Raw genomic sequence first — 21,361 nt, forward strand, 5'->3', positions numbered from 1 at the left:
GTTCCAATAACTTTGTTCAGAAAAAGATGATAATAGCAATAAATATATTAGTTATTCTTACTGTAAAAAAAAATAGTTCTGATTGTGTTCACAACTATTCTAACTTGTGATTTTTAAAAGATATTTTAAAGCTATACTTCATTGTTAAACATGTTAAATTTGTATCTGTTTCATAGTATATTAATTTAATTGATAAAAAATATTTCACATTATCTCAGCTACATAAGTGACAGAAAAATGGAAGCAAGCTGCCGCAAACAACCTAAGTGTACTAAAAAACAAAATTTCCCACCAGATTCTCAAATATCTCCTGCCATGAAAGGACAGCTGTGTTAGTCTGAAGATTCTGTGGGGCCAGGAACAATAAGCCACAAGCACTGCAGGAAGCCAGTAGATTTCGAGATCTCTCTTCTTGGTCATTCCTGCCTTACCCTCCCTGGAGCTGCCCTTTTGTTTCTCACCCTCAAATCACAGCCTCTTATTATTATCCTCTTTTTCCTTAAAAAAGTAAATCAAGATCTTATTATATACCTGTGAAACCCATTTGTCAAAAAAAAAAAAATACAGAGGGTCATCTATTCTCCCACGTGCCATGAAGAACCGCCATATGCCTTATAAATGGCCAGTGTCAAGGTGCAGACGGCAGGTGGACATAAATTTCCCAGCCAATGGGCTTGGAAAAACAACAGGGTGCTTTCCATGTAATCTGCACCAGCACCAACACTGCTAGCTTGTCGTGCGTTTTGGTGCTAGAAAATCATACAGTGGCACCCACACTTGCCAGTGGGGTATCCTTTTCCCCAGTCTGCCTATTTTTGAGGTGTTATATTTCTTGACAATACCAAATCAATAAACCTAATTTGCAGCAACATACCACATTACAGCATTCTATATCACACTTCCAAGAAGCAGCAGTCTAAAATCTTGACAATTTAAACCGTATACCAACTCCTGACATTTAGATCTTTTCCAGTAAAAAATATAATACATTTTTTATATAGAATACAGCTTCTGTCTTCCCTGCTTCTGGCAATAGCAACAGCACCTCAAATGGTCCTTTAGACTTAAGATGCTGTAGCTCACACCTTAGGTCCTTTCTTCTTCTGTGTACCTCTTTCTTATCGGGCACCAAGTGTGATGACTTCTTCAGAATGTCTTCCATTCCACTTCCAGTGGCTTTATCTTTCTCCAGTGATCAGTCATTTCAGACCCAGATTATCAATCCTTTTCTTATTTTCCTTACTACCTCTCATCTCCACTAACTCTAATTTGTTCTACTTAAACAGCACCTGATTGGTCTTCAAAAAATCGTAATTTTTTATTTCACTCACCCAAAGCTTTCAAAGGTTGATTCCCACTGTTTGAAATTGGCTTTCCCATTCCTCCAGCCTCTCTAGTCCAGGTTTTCAAGAGGCTCTCTCACCTCTCTACAGTGCACTGAGAGACCGGACTACTCATATACCCTCAAACACACCGCACAGAGGCCTCACACCACGCTTTCTTTATCTACTGCTCTGATGGGAAGATGCTTCCGATCACTCTGTACTTATCAAAGTCGTACGAGTCCTCCCAGTCTCATCTCAAATGCAGCCTCCTCCATAAAGCTCCCACATATTCCTGCCTGCAAGGATTCCTCTCTCCTCTGAATGTCTCTGTCTACTTACTCTCTAGATTTAATCTGTGCATTCCAACACATCCTTTCTATATTTTTATTATCCATTCATAGACATACACATACAGATACAGATGCATCAGAATCCATATAAATATGTACACATATATTTTCTTTATGTAATTGCTATCATAATAAATATTGTTATGTGACTTGCCCCTTTCTATGCTACCATATATGTGGGAGATGTGACCGTGGGACACCTGGAGGATAATGGGTGCTTATTTCTTTTCTGTACATCTGTATTTTTCAATTTTTCTTGTATTTTACATTTTAATCTATTTATTTACTTATTTATTTTGAGATCAGGTTATGAAACTGGCTACTTTTTGTATTTTGGGTAGAGACAAGGTATCACCATGTTGCCAAGACTGGTCTTGAACTCCTGGGCTAAAGGGATCCAGCCACCCTCGGCCCTGCAAAGTGCTAGGATTATAGGCATGAGCCACTGCGCCTGGCCCAAATCTTCAACAATAATCACATATAGACTTTGTAATGGTGCACGCAAAAAATGTCATTTGCAGACCATAAAAACAAGCAGATAGAGAAGATGTCAACATAAGGGATCATGTTCTCGACTTTCTGTCTAGTAGGGAAAAAAAGATCATTTTTCACACTTATAAAAATAGATAATGGAGAGCACAAATAGCTTATCCACAACGATAATCATGTTTTTGTTTAAAATATACTTAAGGGCCTACCAGGCTCAAAGGACTCTGATGCTCAAGTGCAAAAATGAATTAGCACCAATCCCCCCATCAGAGTGGCAGTTTCTACAAGTTTGCAGTAGGGCTCTTATGCATATTGTGTTTCTTTCCTTGAAGCTCCCCTTACAAAGAAAAGACATCTTTTCAAAGAATTTCATTTGACAGCAAGGCCAACCTATTAACCATGATGTTATAGACAAGAGTCTATTGTTATGCAACGTATTTAATTGCTTGATTTTAATATTTAAAAAATGCTATTTTAGGTGCTTTTGAACTTTCAAAGCACTTTCATAACTATTACCCCATGTTACATTCTCAATAGCCCTTGTGGTAAGTTAGGCATCCTCCTCCTGCAGACAGGAAACAGACCCAGGCGGCCACGTGCCCTTGCCTTAACTCACCCAGCTAGCAAGACAGCAAAGATGTCCCGGCTTCTAATTGTATGCCTTTCCCCTGAACCAAGCCAAGGAATGAACCTTATTTTTTGACAAGAAAGATTTAGTCCTGGTCCCAGAACGAATTTTAACAATAGAACTGTGTTATAAATAAGTTGCATGGTGAGAGCCTGGTGTACAGTGAACTCTATTTTATAGCCAAGACCATGTGGCACACACTGAGCATTCCAGTCCATCTTTTCCATGACTAACCTGGGTAACTATGAACCAGGAAAGAGATTTGTTCAAGCACATTCCACTTGACAAACACAAATAAATTTACTCAATTGCCTATATTCTAAAACTATCCAAGTAACAACACCATCACAGAAATAAAAGACATCAAGTTGGTGACAAACCTGTAAGTTCAGGCACATGTAATGTCCAAAAAAATACTGATTTTCCTGTCTGACCGAATGCTGAGAATGAGTGGGGGTAGGGGACAATCACACAAAAAGGACCATCTGTTACTTATTTAAGCCATCCTTAGACAAGAATATATTACTTTTCAGAGAGAAAAATATTGTTCTTTCCAGAGGAATAGGAATGTGATATAAACAATGAGATGAGATAAAGCTGTTTATATCAAAGGGTGAATCAGATTATAACACTGAAAAATAGTACACATTTCCTGTTATTGCTGCTATAAGTAAAACAGTATTTGAAAGACAAATTACCATGTTACTATTCTTGAAAATTCCAGGCTCTCCTATAAGTAATGACATTTTGGTACCCATGAGACTAACCAAGTGCAGACATATCTCTATCTACATAATTTAAGGAGGAAAAGAATCAATCTTTTCTCCTTCAAGAAAGAGAAGAGTTTCTTTTCTTTCAAACTTAAAGAACCAAGAAAAGTTTATATTTAAGACAAACAAAAACTGCAAATAGCGCAGGGAAGATATGAGTGGCAAGCATGCTCCCAGCGGGACTGAAGTGCAGCCTAGTTCTAGAGACGATGTTCTGGGTCATAAACAGCAGGCAGGAAACAGACGGTCCCCAGACTTGAAGTGCTTGCAGCAGTTCACAAGCCCCGAGGGACCTCTGCAACCACGGCTTCAGTGCCATGGAGGGCAAGGAGGAGTCACAGCCTCACCTGTGGCAGGTGGCAAAGCAGCTTTCTAGTGTGAATCTCACACACACACACATAAACACACACACACACAGTTGGCCTTCCTCACCCATCCTGCCATCGGTTCTCGCATGTGGACCTGTGGACCTGTGGAAGCCACCCTGGGTCCCAGCATGAACAGACACCAGGCACTGTCTCAGCAAGAGTCAAGAACAGGTCCCTGCTCACCTGATCTCACCTCTTAGCCACTCTCATTTTCCGAAAGAGAGAGGCAATGGCAGCTACAAGTCTGGGACATCTGCTCTTCTCTAAATCCAGTGAGAAGCTGATCAGGGGCATCTGCTCTTCTCTAAATCCAGTGAGAAGCTGATCAGAGCCCCCTTCTCACCTGCTGACAACCAGGGTAGCATGTGTGTCCCCACACTCAGAATGACAAGCAAGCAGCCAAAACCACCTTGAATGACAGCCAAACACAGAGCCTACCCACTAACCACTGTCCCCATGTGCCCTAGGCAGAGGGGCTTCCCAGGACAAAGGGACTTCCAGGGCTAACACAGGAAAGTCCCAGGCAAACCGGGGCTGTTAGTCACCCTTTGAGGGTGTTCTCTGGGCCACGGCTCCTTATGTCTGCTCACCTGTAGGCCCTGCCCCAGGAGGCTGCTTTAGGAAGCCCTGGGCCGTCAGGGTCTGATCTGCTTTTCTTTGAAAGTCCTTAACCTCTCCCTGTGTAAGTGAAGAGTGGTTTGAATGGTTATAGTTGCTTTGCGTACATCTTAAATAAGAAAAGTCCATTCATGTGGTCTAGAAAGGAAGCAATAATTCTCTTTTCTGGCTGGATTTTGGTTTCTGGTTTTTTTTTTTCATTGGAGACAGAGTCTCACTGTGTCCCCCAGGCTGGAGTGCAATGATGCAATCATAGCTTACTGCAGCTTCTACCTCTGGAGCTCAAGCAATCCTCCAGCCTCAGCTGACCAAGTAGCTGGGATTTCAGGCACATGTCACCACAGCAAGCTAATTTTTACATTTTTGTAAAGACAGGGTCTCACTATGCTGCCCAGGCTGGTCTTGAACTCATGGGCTCAGGTGATCCTGCCATGTCAACCTCCCAAGTGCTGGGATTACAGGCTTGAGGCACCATGCCTGGCCTAGGAATAGGTCTTAATCAGTGCTTCTCATTTGGCCACGTCTGGAGACCCCTCTGGTTGTCACTGTGGGAGAAGCGGTGCTCATGACATCTCCCGGGTAGAGCCAGGGTGCCGCTGTGCCTCGCACAGTGCCCGCGGCAGCCCGCACGGCAGAGCATTACCTGGCCCAGAATGTCCATTGCACTGAGGTTGAGAGCCCCTGGTCTATGTTAATCCTGGGACAGGATCAGCAACAAGCTAAGGAGGAGTCAGCTGAGAGGCTCATTCGGGGACCAGAGGTCTCCCTAAGGGCCCCTCAGCTGACACACTTCCCCAGCACCTCTGTGTGGCAGGGCAGGCCAGCTTTCCCAAAATGAGCTATGTGGGTGAGGCTTCTCCTTGGACTTCCCTCCTTCTTCTCCATTCTTCTTCCTTTCCAGCAGGCCGGACCCCAGCGCTCGCCTCTCCATGCCAGGACGCTATGTGCCTCGGTGAGTCCCTGTGCACGCATAGCAGAGGCGCTCTCCCTTTCCACGGGGTACTGCTTTCCCTGGGAGACGCGAAGAGGAGAGGAGGGCCCGAGTTCAAGCAGGGAGGGAATTCAGAGAGCAGTCATTCACCAAGTCCCCTCCAGCCCCAGCCCTGTGAGCCAGTCCTGCGGGTGCTGCCTTTCACTAAGACACTCCCGATTCCGCTCCCTCCGGACGCAGGGAGGTTGAGCAGGGGACACGCAGCCTTCGCCCTTCCCAGTTTTCTCTGTGTGGCCTCTGTCTCTCTCTCTCTCTCTCTCTCTCTCTCCAGGAACCAACAAAAGGCAAATGAATTCACTAAGGAGACCAACACCTGCCATTTGCCTTTCTTTTTTTTTTGAGATGGAGTCTCGTTCTGTCTCCCAGCCAGGAGTGCAGTGGTGCGATCTCGGCTCACTGCAAGCTCCGCCTCCCGGGTTCACGCCATTCTCCTGCCTCGGCCTCCCGAGTAGCTGGGACTACAGGCGCCCGCCACCACGCCCGGCTAATTTTTTGTATTTTTAGTAGAGATGGGGTTTCACCGTGTTAGCCAGGATGGTCTCAATCTCCTGACCTCGTGATCCGCCCGCCTCGGCTTCCCAAAGTGCTGGGATTACAGGCGTGAGCCACCGCGCCCAGCCATATTTGCCTTTCCTTTTTTGTTTTTTCAGATGGGGTCTCACTCTGTCAATCAGGCTAGAGTGCGGTGGCCCAATCTCAGCTCAGTGCAACCTCTGCCTCCCAGGTTCAAGCGATTCTCCTGTCTCAGCCTCCTGAGTAGCTGGAATAACAGGCATGAGCCACCAAACCCGGCTAATTTTTGTAGAGAGGGGTTTAGCCATGTTAGCCAGGCTGGTCTTGAACTCCTGGCCTCAAGTGATCCACCCACCTCCGTCTCCCAAAGTGCTGGGATTACAAATATGAGCCCCTGTGCCCGGCTGCATTTGCTTTTCTTTAAGGCCGTTATTTAGGACTCAAGAGAGAGACGTCAGGAGAAAAGGTGAGGGAATTGCAGGCGAGAGTGGAGAAGAGGGTAGGCAAGGTTTGGAGATGTTGCTTTGTTCAACAGTCACCAGCCTAAGCAGCACATCAGTGCTTTCAAGTTAAAGGTAGGAAATGGAAGATAATGTATCCTGTTGAATCTATAGGGATAATTCAGAGATAATTAAAAATATAATGACCCAAATTGGGACTGAGGAAACACGTTGGCATTAACCTCCTTGCCCGGAGAGAAGGTGCCGGGAGAGCTCGCGGTAGGTTTGCCACTTATTTAAGACTCCACCTCCACTTGTTCCTAACCCACTGAGAAATCGGCTCATTATTGACTCAGAGGGATGAACGCCAGATCCTGACTCACCGGTAACCGCTTCCTGCAGAAATCCTCCAGCCCTGTTAGAAATGCCTCAGCCAAGGGGACTCATCTCCTCAAACCTGGGGGACCGAGACCTACGAGAGGTCACAGCATGAGGTGATGGAAGTGCCATGTGCACAGGGTTGATTTGGTGGCTCTAATCCTTATAACATAAAAGCTTGCTTCTTAGCATAGTTCTTGCAGTGTTAATTTTAGAGCCACATAACGGAGAGGAGTAGGGAAATAAAGACCTGTCTGGTCCTCCTCCACTTCCCTAATCCATCTGTCTCCCTTGCTATGTCTCTAAACCTTCTCCAGCCAGGACATCAGAGGTACCCAGACATTGTTATGAAACTCCGCATGTGTCCCTGGTGGACGCTGCTGGACCCACCATGCACACTTCTCGGCTAAGAGTCACCCTGGATGAACCACCATTGCCAGCGGGGAGCATGTTGCAGCTTTCCCACGCAGTGGATGAGAACCAAGGTTACGACCATTGTGTGGGAGGCGTCTGTGTAGCAATTGCTGGAATCACTGTGAGTAGTCCGTGTCACATGTGTCTCCCCTGATCTTTCAACGTCTCTTCTTCCCTCTCCACTCCCACTGTCTGACTTTATTCCTCTTTTTTTTTTCTACCCCTTTCCGGAGACAGTGTGGCATTGTAGAAAGACTGAGCGTGGGAAAGAAGACGCATTCTGAAGTCACCCCGATTTGTGTTAAATTATCACCTTGACTACTGCTATAGAACGAATGTTTATGTCCCCCACCCAAATTCGTATGCTAAGACCTAATAGCCAATAAGATAGTATTAATAGATGGGGCCTTTGGGAGGTGAGTGGCTCCTGAGGGCAGAGTCCTCAAAACCAGATAAGTGCCCGAATAAAAGGGGCCCCAGAGAGATCCCTTGCACCGTCCACCATGTGAAGTGTAGAACACAGCAAGAAGGCCACCTATGAGCCAGAACGTGGGCCCTCACGAGAACCCAATTGTGCTGGCACCCTGATCCTGGACTTCCAGCCTCCAAAATGACGACAAAGAAGTTTGTTTTTCCTGAGCCATCCACTTCAAAGTATTCTGTCATAGCTCCCCAAATAGACTAAGACATCTACTTAACCTTGGTCAAACGTTTAACCTTGGAGTCCACACCTCTGAAATGGTGACGATAACACTGTGTATTTCCTACTTTATGATCAGGATTAATAAATGTAATTTATTAATCAGAAATTAGTAATCTCTGATTATTAATTCTATGGTGCTTGACACTTGATTGAGGCTTATTTAATATTTGGATCTCTTTTAATTTTTTTTTTTTTTTTTGCTCTTTCTTTCTGCTTTTCCTCTTCCCCTTTTCCTATTGAAATAGAATGCAGAGGACAAAGCAAGCAAACAAAAAACTTCCAGAAGAATCACAGAGTTTTAGACCTAGAAAAAAACTGAAAAATCATCCATTCCACTCTCCTCATTTTACAGATGAGGGCATCGAGCCTCAGAGAAATGAAACTTGCCCAAGACCACACAGCAAGTGAGTGGGGGACTCATGACCCAAGACACTTTCTCCAGGCTTCCTTCTACCACATCACGCTGCAGAAAACACAGCAGATGGGAAGAGACGAGGCATGTGGTTGCCATTTCTGTATTACATCCAATTCATATTTCATTTAGAAAATGTATTTCTAGAACTTGTTAAAAAACCTGAATGATTTTGATTGAAGTTTTTCAAAACTAGGATTACTATGCTTCTAATGGAGATAAAGTTCAAATTTTTAACATATTTTGCCTTATTTTGCCACTCCCCTCAAAATATCCATAGTATTGAATGCCCAGGTTTCCTGTTTGGAAAAGCCCGAGGATCTGTGCACACTCTGGGCTACTCTTGCCCAGCTCCCGACTGAGGCACTGGACCTGGCCTGATGCTGCTCTCTGCTGCTGCCCAGCTCTTCTGCTCCACCGGCAACACTGTACCCAGTTAATCATTAGGGCCCTTGTCTCTGTACAATTGTTCTGTACAACTCGATAAAATAATCCATGCTAACAAAAGTCTAGAATGGAAGGTGCCTGCTATGGTTTGAATGTTTGTCCCCTCCCAAATTCATGTTGAAATTTAAGCCGTATTAGAAAGTGGGACTTTTAAGAGGTGATAAGGCCATGCAGGGCCCCCCTCATGGGTGGGATTGGTGCTGGTATAAAAGGGTGAGCTTAGCCCCCTGCCTCTCTCACCTCCTTGCCTTCTGCCATGTGATGATGCAGCAAGAAGGCTCTCGCCAGATGTCGGCACCTTACTATTGGCCTTCCCAGCTTTCGGGACTATGAGCCAATACATTTCTGCTCATTGTAAATTACCTAGTTTCAGATATTCTGTCATAGCAGCACACAACAGACTAAGACGCTCTTCAACTCACTCCTCACAATCCTGTGTTGTTCTAGGAAAAACTGTATAATTTAACATTGTCTCTTTAGAGACAACGTCCCTCCTCTATCTCTCAGAAAGAGGCTTTCTCAGTAAAGAGGAGGAGGAGGATGTTGGGTGGGGGAGAGGGTTGGGAGTACTTTGGTTTTTCCCACTGGTATGGCCATGAGATCCCTCTGTTTGCAGCACCTCGGCCTCTGCCTGCCTGCTCCTGAGTTGGGCCCTGTGGTCATGAATTCTTCTGTCAAATAACTATTCCTAAAAACAAGCATGCATGACTAACCATGAGACAATTGCAGTGATGCAAGTGTATGTGACTTATCTCATCTATCCAGTGACAGCTTGACACTCAAGGGGGAGATTTTCACCATCGATTCCCAGAACAAAGAATTTAGAGTAATGCTGGAGGCTGAGGCAGGAGAATGGCGTGAACCCGGGAGGCGGAGCTTGCCATGAGCTGAGATAGCGCCACTGCACTCCAGCCTGGGCGACTGAGGGAGACCCCATCCCCCCCAAAAAAAAGAATTTAGAGTAATGAACATTTATGTATGGGTGGTCCTGTGATGTCTCTGACAACACCCCTTGTTTGGCCAAATTCTCGGACTCTAAAAGACAGCATTGGCTCTGCGGGCTTTCTGGGCTCAGAGAACCTGCAACACCAAAGTTCCACATTTTGGGGAGTACCTCCTCATCTGTGTAAGTACAGTTCTGAAAATTACTGTAAAATGTGTTCTACAAAGAATGGGGTAATTTATTGCTGTAAATTATCAAACAAGCTAATCAAAATATGCATTCACTTACTCATTTTTTTTCAATCATTCATAACACAGACATACAAATGATTATCTATGGATTTTTGGAGCTGCAAAAAATAGAATCTTAGCTCCACCACTTACCAGTTTAATATTCTGGCCCTAGGAAAGTTACTTAATAATCTGATCCTCAGTACCTATCATCACTTGAAAAAAAAATGGGAAAATAATACCAATCTCATAGCTTGGTCGTAAAGATTCAGTAAAATAATGCATGCATGTGCCTAAAACCAAACAGTCACAGAATGGAGGTAGGAGCCTTACCGCAGATTCCAACATAATGGTGTCAATCAGCAAAGTTCATCAGATCAAGGCACAGACTGCCAATTATGCATCATGCTGGCATTTGATGCCTAGAAATCCATGTTCCTCTTGCATAAAGCTTTCCTCTTAATCTGTACTTTGCTCATTTTCAACATTTTGGCATTTTTCTAAGTCCTTCAACCTTAGGGCTCTTCTGCTTTCCCACTTAGTGTTGGATTAATGAGCCATTGCTGGTTAAACCACCTCATCCTCTCCTCAGGCCCAGTAGAAACAGTAGAACCAGGGGCTGAAGCCATCGTCCCATTGTCTTCAGCACAATGAGTCCTGTGAGCCTAAGCTCCTAGGAAGAGAGTTGTTTTTGGCTGCAAAGAGTGTATAACAGCAGCTGAACCAGGCAGTGCAATATTCATGGGGCTTTTTACTTTGTGGAACTTGAGAGTAAATTTAAAAGACAACTTACTTCTACCTTTCTCATTTTCAAGAAGAAATGAGGCCCAGAAAGGTAGGGGGTTTGCCAGGATGAGAAAGCTCTTAAGTGGCTAGATCTAGCCCTATTCATGACTCAGATTAAACAGTTGCTTAGGATACCCCCAAGTCATCTCTGCACTTCAAAAGATTAAGTGCTTGTATAGACAATATCACATATTCCACTACAGCAATTTAATGATTTCCTGATGATATATGATAGGTCCCAGATTATCACTAAAAGGTATTTTAAATTTTGACAACTGACACAATTTGGGAGCCAAAAGTAACTCTTGGAATTGGAATCTAGTTAGCACATGCCTGGTTGGAAGCCACAAGGTGACATACTCCAGTGGCTTCCAAACTATCTGTGTGACTAGCAGTCCCCATGATCGCATGGCTCAGAGACTGAATGAGGAGGCATCAAAGAGTTTGCCCCACATCCATCTTACCCTGAAATCCAATATCTTCTTTTGTGAAATAATATGGTTAAAAATAAATTCAAATAGAACAAAAGGGTAGTAGATTAGTCAAGATTCTCCAGAAAAATAGAACCAATAGGATGTACATGTATATCTATATCTATATATCTGCAGAGAGAAGTATTTTAAAGAATTGGCTCGTGGGATTGTGGGGGCTGGAAATCTGAAATCTGTAGAGCAAGCCAGCAGGCTGGGAATTCAGGTAAGCATTGATATTGCAGTCCTGAGTCCAAATCTGAAGGGCAGCCGGCAGGCTGGGAACTCAAGCAGGGTTTTTATGCTGCAGTCTTAAGGCAACATTCCTGGTCTCCAGGAAACCTCAGTGTTTGCTCCTAAGGCCTTCAACTGATAAGAAGGGGCCTAGCTTGTAAAGGGTAATCTGCTTTTCTCGAAACCAACTGAATGTAATTGTTAATCACATCTAAAAAATACATTCACAGCAATATCTAGACTAGAGTTTGACCAAACAGCTGGGCACCATAGCCTACCCATGACTTTAGTTGACACATGAAATAAGCCATCACAGAGTAAACAACGAGAAAGGGACCATATCTCACTCCAGACCCTTTCTTCCTTTCCCCAGAGGTAAGCTCTTTAAGTGGCCAAACCCATCTTTTCAGGGAAGGGCATTGGTTCTATTTGCATCCAAATGTTTATGTGTATAAAAAAGCACCAGACTTTCTCCATTCTTCACATCTCTGCAGTCTTTACTCTGTGCCAGGCCTTCTGTTCAGCACTTTGAATGGATTTCCTCCTGTCAGTCCTTTCAGCCACCCAGACATGCAGTTACTATTCTGTCCCCCCTTTTGCAGATGGGTCAATGGTGAGCAATATTAACAACCTTTCTGTTGAACAAATCTGATGACAAGAAAGGTTCAATCTGCTTTGGAAAAAAACAAATAATTTGAACCATTTTTATTGGGAAATTGGAGGCACAAACAAGTTCAGAAAAGTTTCAAAGGCGTGCTTGATGCCAAATATGATTTAAAGCTCTGTGTTCTAGAACCCTTGAGTGACACCAGAGGGACATATGCCGGGGCCGTGTTTTTATTCAGCTCCCCATATAGACAGCAATTTTCCTTGTTTTAAATTATTTATTATTTTGTGTTCCCAATTAAGCTATAATGTGACAGGCAAGCTATTTTGCAAGGCAATAAAGAAAATAATCCTGCTCCCCAGTGAGTAAACTGCAAGGCCAAAAGGTGAGTTGTTTATATCAGAGACAGAACCATATTACCACATTGAAAAACAGTAGGCATGGCTTGTTATTGCTGCTACAAGTAAAAATGGCTATAGAACAGAACAAGAGAAACTGGTTCCCAGCCTCCTTAAAAGCACTTATTTTTAGAATAATGAGAAAACTGTCTGTGTTTGCATAAGGAGCAAAAATGATTGATAGACGGCCTGAAGGGAGCCAAGTCTTACCCCCAAATTAGGACCGCAGGGACAAGGAGGTGCTGAAAGGGTCAGGAGCAGAAAGATCTCCCGGGGTGGATGAATGGCAGAAAAATCTAACTGTAGGTTAACTTGACTTGAGGGTCCCATCTTCTGAACATGCTGAACACACCATATCTTAAATTCAAATTAGCCTGTCTATGGAAAACGAAAATGATATTATGAGTCCTGCCTTGTCATTATGGTGGTTTATGGGAAGCCCAGATGGCTACATATGGCCACCAGACGGGAGTTGGCCTTCAAAACAAAAACAAAATAAACCAAAAAGCCCTCACCCTCAAATAAAGCCAGAAGAACTCACCTGCTGAGAGGCACCAGGCATTTCAGCTGGTAATAGCTGGTGACAAGTGAGCCCAGGGGTAAGACGGGGAAGGAGCTAGAGGAGTGTGTCATCAGAGCTGTTTTCATCTCCCCCTGGTGGGTGGCAGAGGGCTGTTTGTGGGCTGTGGGTTCACGTATCTGGGATATTGCAGGAAGTGGCGAGGAAAGAAGAATGAAGACAAAGAATATGGAGTTTCCATTGATTTAGCCAAGTCCATAACAGAAGAAAAGTGCCTTCCTTCGGAACTTCCAATACGATGTGTGAGAATGGACCTGTTACAACTTGTATTACTTGCAGGGTTCCCCCACTGCCAAGAACAGGGGTGGCCTTAGAAGGCACTCTGAAGTAAGAATCAGCAAGTGACTGAATCTATGAGACTCGTATTGATCAGCCTCAAAAGAAATGAGTCCTACCTTCTCGGTCTCTTAAGAAATTCATTCTCTCGAAAAGCAATTCAAAAAGCGCTTTCCCTAATACACATTAGATAAACAATGAGATATCCTCCTAGCTTTCTCTTGGGAAACTTTCACTTTATATCTTTTCAATTTATTCTCATCTTTTTTTTGTTCCTTCCTTCCCTACTTTTAGGCTTTGTTGTTCAAAAGCTAGCTCATAGAGTTTTTTTAAATCTTTGTATTCATGTATCCCTAACTAGAGCATGATCTTTTTCTGGCTGGTGGATCCTCCCCAGAATGTTTGCATGTATTAGGGCTCCAGTGAACAGGTGTTGGTCATAAGGAAGGATGACCAGCTAAGGGAGCTAATGGCTTAGACAGACACTGTAGAATTGCAAGGAATAGAGATGTGCTCAAGATACCTTGGTTGGCGAGGTTTATTGTTGCAGAAACACACTGGGTGGTAGCCAGTCAACCAAGATGGCGGCCGTCAATTCCTTACCTTTCTTTGTGTACATGCTGCACCCCACGACCAAAGGTACGGCCTTTTTTCTCCTCCCTTGTATTTCGACTGGCCTCATACCTTGCTTTCAACAGTGAAATGTAACAGTGGTGAAGTTGGACTTGTTCCAAGCCTAGACTTTAAGCCTTCTGTTTCCTACTTCTTAGAAGCCAGTCACCATGCAAGAAGCCTGCCTACCCAGTAACCAGCTGTGAGAAGTCCAAGCTGGCTACACAAAGAGGGGGACACTGAGGTGCCAGACAGGTGAGTAAGGCCTGCCTGAACCTTCCAGCTCTGCCCAACACTCAGCTGAATGCAGTGAATCAGCCAGCCCAGCTGAGAACACAGTGAGCAGAGGTTCTGATCCTGCCTGGATTCCAGACCCACAGAATCCAGAGAAATCATGTGACTTTAAGCCACTAACTTTTGCAATAGATTAATGTACAACAATAGATAAAACATACAGAAAAGTCAAGAAAATGTTTTTGAAGAAAAGTGATCTCCGTAGGTTAACTGCAGTTGGTTAATACTAATTTATTGTATATTTCAAAATAGCTAGAAGATAATAATTAGAATGTTCCTAGCATAAAGAAAAGACAATTTACAGTGATGGATATGCCAATTACACTGATTTGATCTTTACACATTATATGAATGTATTCAATTATCACATGTACCCTGAAAATATGTACATCTATTATGTGTCATAAAAATAAATCAAAACTTTTTAAAGAATAAAAAGCGGTTGCACATCCAAACAGGGCTTACGGAGTCTGAGGCTTTCTCTGGGTGTTTATTGCATGTTGGAAAACTCCTAATTCCCTCCCCATGGGTCACTGAGTAGGTCACGGTCCCTGAACAAGGGTCCAGTTGTTCAGCCACCCTATGGGTCTAAGGCCTGGCCGCTCCTTGGCTTCAGGTCAGCTTCAGGATGGCTGACTTGGGATCAGGAGCAAGACCTTGGCTTGGTCACTTGAGGAGAAGGTGGCTGGGCACAAGGTTACATGTTTGGGAAACAACTCCTACAGCTCTGATAGAATTCAGAGACTGGGATTCATATGTAAATAGCACATTCCCTCTGGGTTATTCCATCTCTTAAGTCTTCTGGGCTGAATGGAGTGCCCGGGGCATTAGAAGTGGCAATGATGAGGCCTTTGAGGTGGGCCAGGGCCCCACTTTCTCACATATTAATGTAAATACCCTCACAGTATGGGGAGGCCGTATGTGGGATCATAGAGAAGAAGGGGAATGGACAGACAACACAACTCCTGACTCGAACACCACTAAACCTTTCGTGCGCTAAAGAGATGTTTGGCTTTCCTACGATTGGAAGCCTGGCTAGTACCATAGAGCATTTTCCTCCAGTACATTTCTGGATTCCATTTGTGAGTCTGGATGTGGATGTGAATATTTTTCTGTCGCTGGGAAAACAAAATAAGTCCAAGAGAATGACTTGGAATCGCTGCAACTCAAAAGTACTCTGTTTACCAATATGCAGTGCAAATAAGACCCAAGAAACAGCACCTGCTCCTTGCAGCTTCACTTACAACTAGTGCTTTGGGATTGTTGTTTTTTCTTTTTTTACACAGGGTTTCTCCTTGAAGAGGCCGCGCTTCCTGGATGCTCTTCATGAGCCTCCTCCCACCTGATGTGCCCTTTTTGCTGTTAAAAGGAGTGTAATCCACCCTCAAAGGCCAGCATTTCCTGATGACATATATGGAGAATTAAACGCTATTGCGAGGTGGAAACATTAACTTGAGATCATTAACATGCTTCAGGACTCTATGCTTGCCAGTAGGCTCTCTCTGGCTAAAAAGTGGGTTCATGGTGTTAAATGTCGAATACTCACGCAGAACCTGCAAACTATTCATTACAGGAGTCCCACCTCCCCCAGACACTTCTTGAAGTTTAATGTTTCTGGTGAAGAGAACCAGAGATTGGTGATTTCACAGACTTTCCTGGGAAGAAAATAGAAGAAATTCACTCCCACCTCCAGACAATGTGGCTTTTCCCGGATGGAACTTATTGTGCAAACCTGCACACAAATAAAAGAGACTTTTGGTGAATTTGATTTCATGTTTACAAAGTATATTTATTAAACAGACTTTTTCCTATTGAAAATTTCCACTGTGGTCCCGGAAAAAGATCAAGGTCAGTTCTTACTAAGTAAGCCTGTTTGATGCAGACTTCCACGTCAGTCCACGAAAAACAATCATGAAGCATTCGGCGTGGGAGAAACAGCCCTCGCCCTGCTCAGGACTGTGAACCTGCTGAACTCCATCCACGGCACCACCCAGTTTCTTTTCTCAGCCCATTTTTTCCCTCTCTGGGGCTTCAATAGCTCTTTCGTGAAGGGGTCATCCCTATGCCCACTAACAGGCAACTCCTGTCATGCCAGCACAGCAGTAGATGACAGCACAGCACTCATCTACAACAGACAGCAAATGTAGACTAGGGACTTTTTTTGTTTTTTTCTAATTTTGGAGTGAAAGATTTTTTCCCAGCTAAAAAGAAGGTATTGGGGGTAGAGTTCCCATGCAGCCAACACTACATTATGGAAGCTGTTGCCGAGTCTCCTCACATGAAGGGCAGTCCCAAAATAGAGAATTCTACAAGGTATTCCCCTGAAATGGTGCTTTCCAAACAATGAACCATGAACCCCTTGCAACTTCAGAGCTTGCATCTATTTTCTTAAAGGACAGTAAGAATACAGTTCCTATGGAGAGGGAGGGAGTTGAGGTCTTAGACTTAATTTTTACATTAAAATAAGAGGTTTTTACTTGAAAATGTTGTGAAGCAGTGCAATTTTTTAAAAAAGAACAGCATGGCCTCATTAAGGAACTGGTAGTCCAATAGAGATGTAGGTCAAGTTGACAGAAGAAAAATAATGAAATAAAATATGCAGGACTTGAAAATAATACTGAAAACAGATATTTATATACACGTAAACTCTAATATATATACGCACACATACATGGACAGAGAGATGGATAGATTTCCTGCATATTTACTGAACTGAATGCAGATAGCGAGGTTCGTTATGAAGTTCAATGGAGAATCTGGTGTTTGAATGGATGTTTTCAACTTGGTGAAATGTCACTTCATTCATTCATTTAACAAAGCATCATCCCCAGCATCACTTACTAGGACTAGGAGGTGTCTCAAGCAAGTAAGGACAGCCGCTGCCCTGAAGATAAGTTCAGTCTGTTGTGCGAGCACACACATCCATCTGGTATGATCTACTTTACTTGGAGGGGGGGTATAAATATATTGTAACACTCACATTTCTCAGTTAAACACATCGGCACCCACATGCACTTTTACCCACCAGGTCTAGCATTAGCCCCTCCTGTGCGGTGAGCCTCCAGCCTTGGACCCCAAGGTCACAACATCTCTCTTATTTCACACTCATGCACCCTGTCATTGACCCCCAAAGCATGAATCCAGGTCCAGGTGGCTGGGCCCATGCATAGCTCCAGTTTCAGGCCAAATCATGACTGGTGATTTTTTAAAATTATGCCAGCTCAGTATCTCCCACCTTCCTGGGGGCCTGCCAGCAGAACTCGTCTGCTCCAGGGTCTCTCACTTAAAAAGAGAGGCTGTCGTAAGGGTCTTCGTTTTTTCACTCCCAAAACATCCTTGTGTTCCTTATGGCAATCCCTGCCTCCTTTCCCCAGCATTATAGATTCCCAAGAGAAGAATAGCCTTTGTGAAGACAGAGAAAAAGAAAATGAAAAGATGATTCAGGGAGTCAGCTCCTCTCACTTGCCCAATCAAGGGGTTACTTGCATCACCCCCACAAGGCAAACAGAAGGAAGTCAAATGATGTTTTTCCCATAATTAGGAAGATCTGCTTCACAGTCACCTGCTGCCCACTCCCAGATTTTCAGGAGCTCAGCAATTTTTTTAAACTCCATCTCACCAGAATGCCACGCACACAAATGGCCAAGTCATTGCAATTGTGATAGATGTTGCACACAAAAAGCACAAGGGGATGGGAATGCAGAAAGCAGGGGGAGATGCACCCCTCTGCTAGTGGGGTGGGAACTACAAGTGCAGAGGTGGGTTTTCCGTGTGGGAATGAAATCTAGGTTTAGGCCCAGTGGGTGAGGAGATGTTAGCCAGGTAGGCAGACGAGCAGGGGTGAATGGGAGACTGCAGGGAGAGGGAGCTGGATTGTTCAGAAAACCAAAACACCCAGATAAAATGATGTAAGATCAGGCTGGAGTGTGAGGTCTGGGCCAGAGCCTAGAGATGTGTAGGGACTGACCCAGCGTAGACTAAGGAGTGCATGCACTTGCAGATCCCACGAGGGAAATGTGCAGAGCCCTGGGCCAGCAGAACTTGGAAGCATGGGTTCATGCAGCTGGGGCAAGGTCTCTGTTTGCCTCTGGTGGTAGAAATCCAAGAATAGTGTTGGGGGTGACCAGGATTCTGGTTTTCCTAGGATAGCCCTGGCTTATACTTATAGTCATTCCTCTTTTCACTATAGAAAATATTCTGGCTTATGACCCTCAAATGGTTTGTAATAATAATAATTTTATGATGATAATGATAATAATAAACTGCACAGAAAGAGAGAGGAGAAAGAACAAGAGAATGAAAAGGCAAACGTTGCAAAACATTAAAAATTGGTGAATCTGGGTTTATTAGTTTTCTTCTGCTGCTATGACAAATTACCACATATGTAGTGGTTTAAAACAAATATATTCTCCTTTTTTTTTAATTTTTTTTTGTTAGGCACAGTTTCACTCTGTTGCCTAAGCTAAAGTACAGTGGCACAATCTTGGCTTACTGCAACCTCCACCTCCTGGGTTCAAGTGATTCTCCCGCATCAGCCTCTAGAGTAGCTGGGACTATAGGCACGTGCCACCACACTCAGCTAATTTCTGTATTATTAGTAGAGGAAGGGTTTCACCATGTTGACCAGGCTGGTCTCAAACTCCTGACCTCAGATGATCCGTCTGCTTCGGCCTCCCAAAGTGTTGGGATTACAGGCATGAGCCAGTGCGCCCAGCCACAGATGTATTCTCTTATGGCTCTTGAGGTAAGAAGTCTGAAGCCGTTTCAGTGGACTAAAGTCAAGGGTCAGCAGGGCTGGACTGCTTTCTGGAGGCATGAAGGGGAGAATCTGTTCTCTTGCCTTTTCAGTGTCGAATGGCTCCAGCATTCCTTGGCTTATGGCCCCTTCCTCCATCTTCCAGGTGCATCTATCCGACCTCAGCCTCTGCGGCCACATTGCCTTCTCCTCATCTGTCACAAATCTCCCTCTGCCACCTGCTGATAAGGCCATTTTAACTACATCTAGAGCCCACCCAGGAGATTCTCCCCATCTCAGGATTCTTGGCATGAGCACACTGGCAAAGTCCCTTTAGCTGTGTAAGGTAATACCCAGGAATTAGAACCCGAATATCACTGGGGGCTATTATTCATCTTATGACACTGGGTCAAGGAGATACGTGAGTGCTTCATACTTACCTAGTTTTTGTAACTTACAAATTATTTAAAAATAAAGTGTTTTAAAGGATGAACAGGTATGGAAGATAAATTATATGCTCACTCTAATAAGAGTCAGAAACTTCCCTCTCCCCAGCCCCTTCAATCCTCTTCTCTCTTAATTTTCTGAAAAATACTTAGTAGATCATACAGGTACGACAGCCTCTTAATCCAAACATGCCCATGCATTTGCTGAATTGTATTTTAAAGGCAAATGCTAACACAAAGTGATCCCCACTGCTATCTTTTTTAAAGGCTGAGAAAAATCTTTAAGTTTCCCAGCAGTGAAATTTATAAATTTAACATTGTCAGAGAAGGCAACCTTCTACACTCTTACAAAGACTCTAATAATTAAAGAGCCAAGAAGAGTCTCAAGAGCTTTTTTAAATTATTATTTAAACATGCTTTCCTCTGCAGTGAAGGAACAATCCAACGCAATTATAAATGTCTCTTTGCATCTGCTCATGGTCTCCGCACATTGCCACATATTTATTCAGGCCTGCAACTTGAGATTCCACGCTGTTATTTCCATCACTCAAGGCTCTTTTGCTGTCCCTAGGCTCGTGTTCTCTTGTATCTACACGGGGAAGGTCTTCCTTCCTCCTCAGCTGTCTCCTTTCATCCAAATTGCTCATACCCTCTACCTCCTGAACCCACTTGTATCATCCTTACCCATATAATGGTATTATTATTGCCAGTCACGCTAATAACCTTAACTAAGGCCTTTCTGGGGAAGGGGAAGGAGGCACACAGAGGAGAAGTGGGGTATGAACCACGGTTCCAAAGGGCTAAAGAGCTGCCTCCAGCAGGGTTCTGCACCCACCACCTCCCCCGGCCCAACCAGCACTTGAATGGGAAGGAATGAAAGCAAAGTGACGTTCACCATTGCAGACCCTTGAGACACAGCCGTCAGGGCTGGAAGAAGAATCTGGAAAGCCAGGAAAGGCTTAAGGGGGAAAAATAAAGGGAAACCCAAGGAAACAAAAAGGAAACTGAAGTCAGACAAAACTGGGTGTGGAGCCCTGCTTCAGACAGCTTTTGAGGCGGGTGTAAACAGAAACTCAGGTCTGGGGAAAACAGCTCCATTCTAGTTGTGGACAGGACAAACACATCGCAAAATATTTGAAAGCCAATACACAGCAATTTCCTGAAGAAAAGGAATTGAATTGCAAAAGAAAAGGTGGGGAGAAGAGGGGTACTTTGACAAACGGCCACATTTTCATTTGGGCTTAAAACTTTGAAAGACTCACTGGAAAAATAAAAGTGGGATATTCAAGGTAGTACATAAAGATACTGTGCAACTCGTTTCTTTGTAATATTTCCATAAAAGAAGGAAGTCCTGAGAATGTTTGCTGCAGCTATTTGCATTGTACAAGAACTAATGTTTTGCTTCTTGTCATTGGGCAGATTGGCGGATTACCATCTGTAATGGACACAGAATATATACAGAGCCACCTTGCCTCAGTTCAAAAGTCATTTGCTTCCCAGACTTGCATTCCTTCAGACTCCACCCACAAGTTTCCTTTTCCATGATCTTCCCTAAATTCAAGTAGCAAAAAATGATATGCATCACTGAATTTGAATATTTTTGCCTTCTCTTTCAACTATTTCATAACAATTCTGCAAAATTTACCAGAAGAAAGGCACCTGGTGATGGCTATCCACACTCCAGACCTCTCCCCGCTGATCTTTTTTTTTTTTAAATTTTATTATCATTATACTTTAAGTTTTAGGGTACATGTGCACAACGTGCAGGTTTGTTACATATGTATACATGTGCCATGTTGGTGTGCTGCACCCATTAACTCGTCATTTAGCATTAGGTATATCTCCTAATGCTATCCCTCCCCCGTTCCCCACCCCACAACAGTCCCCAGAGTGTGATGTTCCCC

General features: G+C 43.9%; 1 long non-coding RNA gene across 1 annotated transcript; it reads left to right on the plus strand.

Annotated features, from left to right (window-relative positions):
- Positions 1–6,832: 6,832 nt before the first annotated feature.
- LOC100971334 (uncharacterized) lies at positions 6,833–8,224 on the plus strand. The gene is made up of 3 exons (XR_158540.5): positions 6,833–6,986; positions 7,188–7,405; positions 7,522–8,224. It is a non-coding gene; the product is annotated as an uncharacterized LOC100971334 (long non-coding RNA).
- Positions 8,225–21,361: the final 13,137 nt, after the last annotated feature.

This window comes from Pan paniscus, chromosome 14, assembly GCF_029289425.2.
Source record: "Pan paniscus chromosome 14, NHGRI_mPanPan1-v2.0_pri, whole genome shotgun sequence".
Lineage (NCBI taxonomy): Eukaryota > Metazoa > Chordata > Mammalia > Primates > Hominidae > Pan > Pan paniscus.